At 44.5% G+C, this 13,514-nt stretch overlaps 1 long non-coding RNA gene across 1 annotated transcript in view; it reads right to left on the bottom strand.

The window, feature by feature from the left end:
* The window catches only part of LOC147724905 (uncharacterized), a 208,041-nt gene that overhangs the window by 175,432 nt on the left and 19,095 nt on the right, over positions 1–13,514 (bottom strand). Inside the window, exon 2 of the long non-coding RNA XR_015310116.1 lies at positions 9,132–9,158. This is a non-coding gene — a long non-coding RNA (uncharacterized LOC147724905). The remainder of the gene's footprint in view (positions 1–9,131; positions 9,159–13,514) is intronic.

Raw genomic sequence — 13,514 nt, 5'->3', positions numbered from 1 at the left:
ACATACACATGCTGAGCCAGAATGTCCTAGTTGTTAAATAACCATGTATTTAGTTCCTTTCTGAATGTGAGGAGGGTGAATATGGCCCTAAGATGTGGTGGAAGAGAGTTCCAAATCCTGGCTGGGCTGTTGGTAAAGCTCCTTCCTTCCCATTTCACTTAACTGAATCTTGCAGTAGTGACCAGTCTAGCACTGGCAGATCAAGGTTGTCTGTTTGGAGTATACCAGTTAAAAAGCGTCAATAAAAATTCTGGTCCTTCTCTATGCAAAGCATTATGGGCCGCGCAGAGTGTTTTAAATTTTATTCATGGTCAGACCTAGAGCCAATGTAGTTCCCAGATGTCTGAGGAGACTGAATGATGTTAAGGAATATCCAGAATCAATCTGGCTGCTTCATTTTGCACCGATTGGAGATCTCTGAGTAGTTTGTCCAGGAGGTTCATGTACAAGCCATTACAATAATCCAATTTTGATAGGTATATGAAATTACGTGCCATGCAAGTCAAAGGCCACCATGCAGTGTTTCCTGGACCAAAGCATGTTGGATCTGAACCAAAGTGAGCTTTTTATTTTGCCCTTTTTCAGGGTTCAGAGTTCCAAAGTAGTCCTGAGGCCACATACTTTTTCGGGAAAAGGAAATAGCAAGAATAACAACTGCCAACTTTCTCTGAATACAGTGGCTTGACAGTACGTGCTGGACTGTTTCCATAAGGAAAGGGTCAAGACTGATTTTCATATGGCTGGGTCCGTGGACAACATGCAGTGTCTCCTGGACAGACCTTGTTGGATCTGAACCAAAGTGAGCCTTTTGATTTTGCCCTTTTTCAGGGGTCAGAGTTACAAGGTGGTCAGCATGCCCCATACTATTTTTTTAGGAAAAGGAAATAACAAGAATAACAACTGACAACTTTCTATGAATCCAGTGGCAGCATTTTTCTGTGCCTCGTCCTGCATCTAAGACGCTGTGGGCTGCGTACCGTGGGTCCTGGGAGTGTTTTTACACTTAGATATGTCTACCGTTTATTCGTTCGGTGCATCGGCTGCTGTCTCCAGCATTATCTAAAACCTTCTCATTTTACCACTGTAATTACATCGTCACAAAATGTATACAAAGATTGTGTTTTCTAGCTGAATTTAATTTTCTTTCTACACCTCCTTTTTTACTAATAGGAATTTATGTTTCCTTCTTTCTAATTTGCTCTTCCCCACTGTTTTATTTAGTGTTGAATTATTGTATTTTAACTTTGCATTGTATAATAAATTGTACCAGAATTCTTCAGAATTTTATCTGTGTTTTGCCTCATGAGTATAGTAGTATAGTATTGTGTTTTTTAGTTTGTTATTATTCATTATTTGTTGAATGTTGTGTCATTGTTAAAAGGTGTCCCAAAGGGATTTTCTGCCTGACTTAATGATGAAGGGTGATGCCATGAAACTGGTCACAGGATCCTTGTTTCTGTTCTAGGGATGACCTGGCTTGGCAGTCTGGGCTGGACTGTTTCTATAGGAACAGGGTCAAGACTGATTCGCAATGGCTGGGTCCAAACTGGGGTGCCGTGTTGAGCAAAAGATTCATGGATTAAACCCAAATCCTTGTGACTGTGGGTGAATATTTGCATTGTTCAGTATTTCGTCCATCAATTGTTTCTTTTGCATATGAATCCAGTAGCTTCTCTATTGCCCCACTGTAGAGGAGCAAGCATAGCTCCTGGAGTTGTATGGACAGATGCTGTGCTGAAAATCATTATGGAATAGGAGGAACACTGGATGAGAAAGAAAGGGAAGGTAGGTTATAGCTGGTTCAAAGAATTTTCAAGACTTATGTAGGAAAAGGATCTGCTTTTATGGTTACCCACACTTTTTGCCTGGTGTCAGTTTGTTTTTGAGTGTAGTCTGATGGGATTCTGCTAATCAGGACCCAAGCAACTGTGCTCTCTCCCCTAAATTGACTCTGGTAAGTACTTTGGTACATTCACTATTGGATACTGGTGTACTCTCATAAGTCTCAAGTATATCTACTAAGGTACCAAGGACATTGGTACACCAGGGTTCGCCCATAGGCTGCAGCATGTATTGTGCTACCCAAGGGAGTCCACTTAAACTATTACTACAGGCCTGCCATTGCAGCCTCTGTGAGATGTGCTTGCACCTATCATGACAGATATGTTTCCATATATCAGGGTGCTTGGTAACAAGTGTGAGGGTACCCTGCATAAGCAGGACACCACTGCAAACCCCAGAGTTGATTCTCCAGGCTTTGTAAGTGAGGTCAGCCAATAAGGTATTTAGAGGACATGATTCAATACGAGATGTCTAACTATAAAACGGCTGCGCCAAACCCGGTCATGTTTGGTATCAAACATGTTAGAATCATACCCCAAAACCAATTACATCGCTAAAAAATAATGATTGAATGTACTGGATGGGCTCCTCAGGGTACCCCCTTGTACTCCCAGTAGCAGCCTTTCAGAGTCTGCCAGCAAGCTAGTCCTGCTGGCAGACACAATTCTGCCCTACTGCTGTTAAGCTAAACTTGAGCAGGGGTAGAAAAATAGGTTTCCTGTGACAGAGAGGTGTGACCGCATCCCAAACAGGACTTAGGGCTAGATGTAGGTATCCAAATACCGGTCGGTATCGGCCAAAAATACCGATTTTCGGCCATTACCGACCGGTATTTGGATACTGAGATGTAGGGCATCTCAAAATACAGATTTGGTAATTTTACCGGATCGGTAAAATTACCGAATCGTTAAAATGACTGATTCTGTAAAATTCCAGAATCTGTATTTTTTAATGTAGGTAGCACTGTAAACAGTGCTACAGGGCTTTAAGGATTCGTTATTTACCACCAACTATTAGTTGGTGGTAAATAACGAATTCCTATGTAAATGCAAATATGTGCATTTACACCTGTGCCATGTGGCACACATACATGCCCTTAGGGCATGTATGTGTGTCAAATGCACACAAGCACTAATCAGGGGTGCAACAGGGTGTCAAAGTGACACCCTGCCACCCTTGAATTTTTCGGTATTTAACGAATCGGTAATTACCGATTCGGTAATTGAAATTCATTCCTATGGGCCTATAGGCCCATAGGAATCAATGGCAAATACCAAATCGGTATATACCGATTCGGTAAATACCAAATCCTACCGATTCGGTATTTTTTACAAAATTATTACCTACATTGGATTTACTGATTCATAAATACCGAATCGGTAAAATTCGGTATTTATGAATCGGTAAATCCAAATTACCTACATCTAGCCCCTAGTGTATTGGACCGGGGTGGGGGTGCTTTTCAGCACCTCCAAACTGCTTTGAAGGGCACATTTGGTACCCGGCTTGCGTACTACAGTTTAAGCCAATTCAGAAACCCTTGGCTTCTGTTGCAAAACTGTGTAAAGTACAGTTTTGCACCCCTCTGTCCAGTCCCTCCCCTGGGAGGGACACCTGAGCAGTTTCAACCATTTCCCTTGGGTACTTGAGAGATCCCCTGTAGGTGGGGACTCAGATTCGTCATGGAAGAAAACTCTCCTCCGAAACTAAGACACTATTCAACTGTCTGGACACTCAGACTTTGATAGAATTCGACTGGAACCGAGACTGCATCAAGGAATACGCCTACAGCTCCTGGTCTCACTGTTCTTCAAGTCTCCTGCATCATCTGTGTCTGTCCTTAATCCAGGTTCTCCAGAAGACCTGTGGACATCAAGCACATTTGAATTAATTTCACTTGGAGTGAAGGTGTCACTTTCCTGCATCTGCAGGCACCACTAACAAAGCAGACTGGTCTGCTGCTCCTGTCATTCTATTGACTTCCCAGCAACACAGGTTGTGGTTCTGCAGCTCCCTAGAGGCCTGAACTGTCATCTCAGCAATTTTGTGGACCGTTCCCACATCGGAGCCGCTGGGACCAAACCCCTGCGCACCGCATTTATTTGCTGTTGCCTTGCAGCTTGGGCCTCCATTTGTGGTGAGCTGCTGAGGTTCTCTTGCAATCCTAAGCCTTCGGCCTGTGGGTCCTCCTGAGAGGCTTCCTTTGCTTCAGTGGGCTTCCTTGCTTGATGGGGGCCGGCTCTGACACTCCAGCTTTCCATGCCAATTGCGGCTACCAATGCTTGTTGGTGCTCCCGTCAGTTACTGGCCACCTAGACACCAACTATCAAATTGGGACAGCTCATACACAGCTCCTGGTCTTCCTAAGCATCACTTGGGTCTGAACGCTGCAACAACAAGGTCACCATCTTCACTCCTGCAACTCTCAACATCGGTGGGAATTGGGCTTCCATGCCTCCTGGTCACCTCAGAGTGGCATTGACTCTGTCCCCTCTGGTCGCAGATTCCCCTCTTCTACAACCCACTCTTGGATTCGACTGGACTCCTTCACAGGCTTCTCCAGAGGCATCCTCTTCAAAGCCTTCCATTGTCGTCCACTGCAGGTTCTGATGCCAATTCACCCAATGCCTCCGGCTTCCCTGGCGCCGGTAATCTGGTACCTTGGACATCCACGGGTGAGGTGCTCTCCTACCTTCCGTCCTCCAAAGGGTTTCTTTTGTCCTCTGGGAAGGGTCCTTCTTTAAAACTGACACTGCAACTACTCCATTGACTACCATTGGGCATTCAGCTGTGTTTCCATGCTGCACACAGCCACTGTGGGGCTCCTGGGACTTACCTTGGGTGTACCCTTGTTTCTCCTAGGGGTGGGCGGACATCTCTGTTCCGCCCACAGTATGTGCGGAGATTTGCCCCTTACGCCTTTCGCATTGTAGGCAGAGAAACGAGGCACTCTGCACACTCAGGTGTAACGGAAGTTGGCCTCCCGCCCGCTGACCGCCTCCTGCCCGCCTCTCGTCAGACTCCCACCTGCCTCCCGCCCACACTATTAAATAACATTAAAAAACATTAAATAACTTTTAAAATAAACTTACCTTATCGGCGGCGCATCCGTGTCCATCGCGCCTTCTTCTGGGAACTGCGCATGCCGGGAGTCTGCGCTTGCGCATTCCTGGCGAGTTGCCCCCCTGTGGATTGCCAAACCCACTGACATTTTATATATTAATGTATATGACATCATCAGTGTAATGAGGGGAGTGCAGATCATCATCATCATCATCACCAATAACCTGGGGTGTTCTCTGATTTGGCAGAAGATCAGAATCTGAGCCAAAAAGATAATGCTGTCTTTGCTAATAACTGTATCCTGAGTGAAGTCAGAATGAATGGTGGTACTTTATGTTGCTCTGTTTCAATCACTCTCGAGGTGAAGAGGTGCCCACATGGGGCTCCATGAGGGGACCTAGTGGTGAGCAGGAGCACTGCTACAAAATCCTCCATATCCAGTTTGGTGCCTGGGGGTTATTCTAAGGCAGGAAGTCTGAAGCTGGAAGTATACACCAGAATCACTTTTACATTACCATTCCTTTATATTGACACTAATCTCAGTCCCAACAACAATACAATTCTTTCCTCCACAGTAAACCAAGAAGTAGTCCCACTAGGCCCTATATGTAACTAGACACCTTCCCAAGGCCAGTAAACATTCCCAGGTGATAATGCGCTGTGCAAATCTACACAGAGGGTATGTACTCAAAGCATACAAATCAAACAGAGATTGTAACAAATTACTGTGCGGACCTACAGGTCATTGAGTTCCTTGCGGGCAGCCCACCAACCGCGTTCAGAGTAAAATATTGGCTCTGAAACCCTAGCACAGGATCACCTACTAAATTCATAGTTTCCCGCCATGCACAAGGCATCTCTGTAACCTACATTGGAGCCTCTACGGCAGTGGCTCCACTGAAGGCAGTCATCTTTAGCTGAGCAGCTGCAATGTTTCATGCCCCCACTTGGCAAATTATTTTGTTCTGCAAGAAAAAACTCACAAAGTAGCAACTGCACTGACACAAAGGAAGTTGCTTCGGACATTGAGCTATTTCTCGACCTGGGATTGCCATGTCCGCATAGCGGTCCTGAGTGTTAAAAATGAGTGACAGCCATCCTGCTCTAATTGAGGAGGTGCGAGTATACACGGAGTCCCTACAGTCCTATGGGGGACTGACTCCACCCGGTCAAACCCAGATCCAGTCATTTGAAGCAGGCAGCATCAGATTGAGAAGGCGGGCAGTTGGGCATTGGCCAATAGGCAGGTGCCAAAGGATCACCTTTGGGCCGATTTCTCTATCAACCCGCCAACAGAGCCTTATTGTCTCTTCCCCGCCCGGCCACCATAGTCCGGAGCAAGCATCACGGGCAGGAAGGCTCAGAGGCAGTAGCTTGCAGCAACGCCACTCTGTCAGTATTCTGGCCACTGCAGACTTTAGCTTTGCCCCGTGGGGTTGGAGCAGACATTCAAGCAGTGTCTCACTTCCCTGCTGTGCTGTTAAACTGAGGCTTCTGGCTGGGAGCAGGTTTTCTGGCAATTGGGCCATTATCAGCTCAGCTCCCCGTGAGCACCAGCATCTATACTTGTCTGGGGAGGTGGAAGAGTAAGTGAAGGGGCCTGCCTGGGGCCTGTTGTTGGCACCTCAGGGCCAGATTCTTTCAGGCCTAAAGTGTGTGCGGGGGGGGGTATGCTTGCATAGGCTTCGCTGTGAGGCATCTTTCATGGAGAGAAAACTTGAGAGGATGTAATGTTTGGGTCAGAGCTGCTGAATTTGAAAATAGGTTTGAGCCCCAGCCTCAGCTCAACATCCTGTGATTCTGGGCAAATGACTTAATTGCCCAAGGCCTAAAATATTTTTTTTAATTTTTTTTTTATTGAGTTTGCATAACAAGGTACAATGCAGTTGAGTGCACATTACAGTGTTTTTTGCATTGTCGGGCATAGGTTAGGACACAACATTGGTTGAGCATTATGCCACATTTATCTTAAACTTCTCCTAGTATACGTTATTTAGCAATGATTTCTGAGTCCCTGCTCCCGAGAGTTTGTATATTATTCAGTTGCATGTGTGTTTGCACTTAACAGGTATGTTACGTGAGGGGCCCAACAATCTTTTGGCCGTGAGGCTTCAGGTAGTTCTTCTGCATAGGTTTCAAGTTGTGTCTTGCAATAGGCTAGATCCCATAGCCATACGTTTTTGTTTGGGACCCTTTTCCCACCCCAACATATGGAAATTCGTTGCTTGGCTAATTGCAGTGCCTAAAATGAAAATGTATTCATGGCCGGACTGGGAACCAAAACCGGCCCTGGCAAATTTTGCAGCTATGCTGCAAAAACGGCCCTGTAACAAAATCGGTCCCCGGGGGCCCAAAACCGGCCCCCACCCTTGCGGCGCACTGGGAGATTGCCCGGTGCCCGCTTCGGCCAGTCCGCCCCTGAATGTATCTGACCTTCTGTAATGTGACTGGTGCTCTTAAAAACCCTGCGCTTGTCTGAGTTCCCGCTAAAACTACAGTAAAAAATAACCTGCTTCTTGTTCATGTTTTAAGAGTCTGCAAAGGCTGGAATAATAATAAAAGAGGATTCTTAATACAATAATAAATATGTCCTTCTTGACATGGGTTTTCCGCCTTTGTTTAGTTTTTATTTTAACTATCTGTCATAGATCATTAAAGCAGATTTAGACCACATTTTAAACTCTGTTAATCTTATGGTTTTTTTTTTAAGTACATGATCAGAGGAGAAATACCAGCATTAGACGATTTTCATCATTTTCCTACGACCAGGATATTAAATTACCAGTAATGCTGGTTAAAAAATGGACAGGTGGCATATATAACCGCATTGTGAGAACGTTATCTCACCTCACCTGCCCAGCCAAAAGGTAGTGTTTCTAGCTTTCACCAATGTTTCTGGCTCTAGGAGCGTTAAAATATGTAATTTATCGAACATTTCTCTAAAAAGGAGCCCAATGAGACTAGCCAAATGCTGTTTTATAAATGGGTGAAAATCCGGGAACGTGGGCCACTTTTTAAAGAGGTGCCCAGGCCTAATTGTGACCCCAATGCGACACTGGGAGCAGCAATATTGTTATTGTTATTGTTATTGTTACTTTAGCTTATATAGCGCCATCTCACCTACAGGTCTCAAGGCGCTTAATAGGGAAACTCACCATAACTCAGAGGAGACTCCCAGCACGCAAGACATGCCATACAATTCTGTATTAGGGCGGCCACAGGGTAAGTAGAGTTCTGAGCACCTTGACCTCACTGGTAAAACCAAAAGTAAGCAGGGAACCGAGGCACTGAACTCTTTTGATACAACACTTTAAGCCGGAGCATGAAAAGTAGTATTTGAAGCTCCAGCGAGAACAAGCAAGACAGCTACCATAAAATGAAGGGCACCAGAAACACAAAATGTTCCTGTACAAAAGCTACAGCAAGCAGAGCAGAACAGCTCACACCTTAAAAGCTTCAATTTGTACTTCATGGAGTCCAAAGTATATGTGTGCTGCAAAGAGCAAAATCCCAGGACTCGGCCACAATTTCTGCTTTATTTTGTGAGCTCTTCTCTAAGTTTTGTATTAAACAACTATGGGCAGATTTATGTCGGACTTGCGCCGCCATTGCGTCACGCAACGGCGACGTAAACGTGGCGCATCCCTGCGACCCATTTACAACGTGACGCATGTAGGCAGATGCGTCACGTTGTAAAGCCCTGCGCCACATGTGTGCGTTCCGGGGCAGGAGCGCCTTGCAAAAGTGGCTGAGTAAAACAGTGAATGTTGTCAGGCATGGTTTTTCAATTTCTTTGGTTAATTGGAAAACACATTTTCGGGAAAAGGTATGTTCCAGGATCTCGCACATGCACAGAGAGTTTCTACACTTTATTAATAACAGAGAGAACCCCATGGCACCGAAAAGAACACGTCTCATCAAATTACATTTCCAACAGTGCACAGAGCTTACTTTAGAGTTGGAACTCTTTACAACCAAAGAGGGTGTGGTTCAACAATTTTGAATGACAGGCACTGTAGAATATTGGACGGAATTGTTTCCTCCCAGTATTGCTGTACTCTGTACTCTACCCCAACAGTCTCAAGTAGGCATAACACGTTCTCATAAAACCCTTTTCTTTGGAATACACGTGGAAAAAAAGAATAGAAATAATTTCCACTAATCAAGAGTGCACACATTATACTGTAGGGGACCGGAACCAATATTTAAACAGGCCAGTGACTTACCTGGTAGCGAACTTTTCTTGGGGGAACCTGCAGAGAGTAAATAACACGTTTAAAAGCGATACTGCATATTTCAAACAAAATATATCCTTCTGCAAACAGTTTCTTAAATGCAACACAAATCCTAGACCTTGGCCAGAAGGCTGTCTGGGCCCCGTTTAATAAACTTTCATGGCCTAGGAATCAATGGATTTAAAGCAACAAACAATGCGTTACTTACTTCCAGTAAGGCTATTTCTGGTGGATACTCTAACTGAAGATTCGTTACTTAGCTGATTACGAGTCTGACGATCCGAGGACCACCAGGTTTGTGGCGATGGTGGTCTCCCCACCACCCTATTATCAGTTGGGAGGTGGGATAGAAACAGTCCGACGCAGCTGCCAGGGAACCACCATTCCCCGGCGGTGTTGCAGCAGTGTAGGGCATTAATATGCTTGGTGCCACCGACACGGTCAAGCCAAGCATATTAGGAGTTTCCTCTCCGCCAGGGTTTTCATGGCGGTTGCTCCTACATGAAAACCCTGGCACAGAGGAAACAAAGAGGGTCCTACAGAGCCCACTGTGCCACTGCGCTCTGTGGATGCACACAGGGAGGCACAATATGTACTCCCCTATGTGCCTTCACACCAGTTCCTGCACGGCATGGACATTTCAGTCCATGGCCTGCAGTAATTTTTTGGGGTGTTTCCATTGCGGTGTCTGTTTTTAGAGGCACAGCTGTGGGAATGCCATAAAAAAGCCACCAGACAGGTGGAAACTTTTAATCTGGCAGGCGGACTTACCATGGGTTGGTGGTGCGGCAGCAGTGCAGACCAGGCGTCGCACCGCCAAACTGATTCTGCCCCTTGTGAATCTCCCTACGCACTAAACTGGATCATGAAACTCATGCAGTAGCAACAGGTGGAGCCATTGGCCTATGTTGCAACAGGACATGGCAAGACAGAGCCGCATAAAAGTGCCATCGCAGCAAGTAGACATCAGGTAAATCATAATTTCTTTACATGCCAAAGCTATGGAAAATAGCAGACAAGTTTAATAAATCCTGAAAATCTGTGCCGCATAAAGGGGAGGTGGAAGGGTGGTGAGGAATTTGCAGGTAGAGTAACCTCGAAGGTAACTAACTTAATCTGCTGGATACTTCTAACCGCAGATTTCCCCATTTGCGAATCAAAGTCAGAGCAATGCCCCTTCCTGTGGAGGTAGGTCTAAAGAGTGGATTTTACAAGGGCTCTAGAGAAAAGAGAGGACAATAACCCCTCCCTAAGGAATTGTGTATCAATGCAGTAGTGTGGGTAATAGTATGGGTAGATTCTTACATGGCTGCTTGTCAGATGTGTTATTCTGGAATGCCCTGAACTAGGGCAGTAGTTGTGGCATATGCCCTAGGGAAAGAAGCTATAAGGCACTCAAGAGAATCCCTTTTGACCAAGGTGCAGCATTGCTTAAAGCAGAGGATAATTCATCAGGAGAAGGTTTGATTCTGGACAGCATTTCCATTTTTGGCACCAGCAAACTTAACAAACACCTGATTATCTTCACTAGAGTTTCCAACAGGTCGATTGACCTAGTAACTCGCAGCCTGTATTAGTATATCTCTTGCATAACAACCTGTCAGGTGGTTTGATATGCAGCTTCTGTTTTGTTAAGCAAGCACTTTAAAATATTGTGCAGATCATTTTGTGATGCTAGGGAGGATCACAGTGCAGGAATTTGGCTGAGGTGGTGCACCCCTGGGGAGTACAACTGGTAACGTACGCAGACGACACACAACTTATTATTTCATTAACCACTCATGACGCACCTTTTGAAAATCTCTCTACCTGTCTTAATAAAGTTTGGGAATGGATGGATGAATCCTTCCTAAAACCTAATGGGACAAAAACAGAGGTGATGATGTTGGGACACAAGACACCTACCACGGTGGAGGATTGGTGGCCGGATAGTCTAGGCCAACCACCCAAGCCCAAAACTCAAATTAAGAGCCTTGGGGTGTGGTTGGACCCGGCTCTTAATTTTTCAGTACAGGCCCGAAAAGTAGCTACTACATGTTATGCACTCATGAGGCTTCTGAGGAAAATGATCACCCTTCTCCCCTTCGAAGCTAGAAGGATCTTTGTTCAGGCGTTGATATTATCACGCCTGGACTACTCAAATGCACTATATTTAGGCACCCCTCAAGGGACAATCAAGATCCTGCAGACCGTGCAGAACTCTGCTGCACGTATGTTGCTGAACGTCCCACGGAGAACTTCTGCCAAACCTGCACTCCGTCAGCTTCATTGGCTGCCAGTGCAACAGAGGATCGAATTAAAAGCTCTGGTTACGGTCCATAAAGCAATCAATAAATCAGGACCTGCATTGATGCAATCATTATTCTGTCAAAAATCTCTTGACAGTCCCCAAAAAAAGGAGAGTGTGTATGGGTGGCCGACGCTTTTCCCTACAGGCCTCAAAACTCTGGAACAATCTTCCACTTTCCATCAGACTGGAAGGCAACCATCTTAGTTTCAGGAAGATGCTGAAAACCCTCCTGTTTATCTAGACTTGGTGAATGAACGTTGGTCTAAAGCGCTGGGATACCTTCGGGTAGCCATGCGCGATACAAATACGTAATCATTCATGTACTCGAACAAGCGTCCAATCGAGCAAAGAACAAAACCAGCGATGAACTGTTAACAACACAACCCAAAACCAAGATTGAAAATATCACATGTGTAAGCAAATATTCCACAATGCGCCGACACTATAAGAAAATAGTCAAAAAACATTGGATTCTCCTGAAAATGGAAAAAGATTTCAGTAACATCTTCAAGCAAGAACCTTTGTTCGCATATACAAAAGCCAAGAACATAGGAGAAATAATTCGGCATCCACCTTAGACATTTGACAGAAAAGCATACAGCTGCACTATACCATGTTAGAACTGCAACAATTGCCACAACAATAATTCGAGGAGGGTACATTACCCACCCCAGGAAAGGTCACAAAATTCATCTCAAAGTCAATGCTACATGCAACAGGACGTCAAATATCATCTACATGTTAAAATGTCCATGTGGGAAAGCCTATATAGGCCGGTCGGAACGAATATTGAAAATACGCATGAATGAACATCAAAGCAATATCAGAACCAAGGCTGCGAAGTCCACAGTAGCATCCCGTTTTATTGAGGCTCAACATCACGTCAGTCAAATGAAAGCCTGCATACTGAAAGTAGTGGAAAAGAGTGAAGGAAAAGACAATAGTAATACTTTGCTCATGAGAGAGAACCATTGGATTTACCATCTGAACACTTTAAAAACTAATGGAATTAATAAAAGCCTAGAATTCCAATGTTATCTCTAAATGGTGATTGCTTTTTAATATTAGTATTCATTGACTCTCTTATGGACATTAAGTACCTATTGGGCTGCAAAAAATTGACTGATTAGTATCTTTAAATTTCATTTACACACACCAGATCGCACACTTATGTTGGGTTGAACTACACCTAATGCATTCCTTTAACTGGTATATTTTCAATCATTGGAAGTATTGATAGCATACAATGTTTATTATTTATGTGAAACTCTTTAACAGTAATCAACAAGCGAAAGCGTTCTTTTTTGAACTCGCATTTATTCTCAGCATGTACATCTAACAGACACCCTTCTCCCGATCACATGAATGGATGTAGAGACACGCGTACACTTTTTAACGTCACTGACAAGCACCGGCAACTACATACACATGAGATCAACGAAGCTAGGAAATGCCTTGCGCCCTCGTTAAATCGGTAAACGTTTTTCTGAAATAATGATGCCGTTAAAAGCATGTAGACTCCCAAGCGCGTGAGAAACTTCAGTAATACAAGGTGTTTTACAGCAATAGAAGAATCGGCTTCATTGCCGAAAACGCTACGTAGCGCACGCTAAGCAGTCACAGGGAGAAAATCATCACTAACGCGCACAGCGCTAATGTTTAACGTTGCGCATAAAATATACAGATAATTTGACAATATTTAGCAAACGCTAAACAGCTGATAAAGAACACTACTGTCAACTAACCATGATTAATCGGGTAGTGGATATATTTTCTCGGGTGGCAAGTCCACTGCTTAAAACGAATATCATTCTTTTACTCACTATAGATATTCCCCTGATGAAGGCGAAACGCCGAAATGCATAGGGAGAAGTGAAAGCTGTCAAAACGTTTGACACAGAAAAATGCATTATGGGACATTAAGTGTCATTTGTTAATGTAATGAAATAAATGTGTGAAACAAGCACATTAAAGAACGAAGCAACACGCCAGCACATTTGAAAAGAACTGTTTATTTGAATTTTGCTGTGGTTACAGCACATTTACTTGTGCCCAGGGAGACACCCCATAGAAGTGGGGCTGCT

The sequence above is a fragment of the Lissotriton vulgaris genome, chromosome 4_1 (genome assembly GCF_964263255.1).
Source record: "Lissotriton vulgaris chromosome 4_1, aLisVul1.2, whole genome shotgun sequence".
Lineage (NCBI taxonomy): Eukaryota > Metazoa > Chordata > Amphibia > Caudata > Salamandridae > Lissotriton > Lissotriton vulgaris.
The sequence above is the reverse complement of the archived record's forward strand: the minus strand, read 5'-3'. Positions and strand labels throughout refer to the sequence as shown.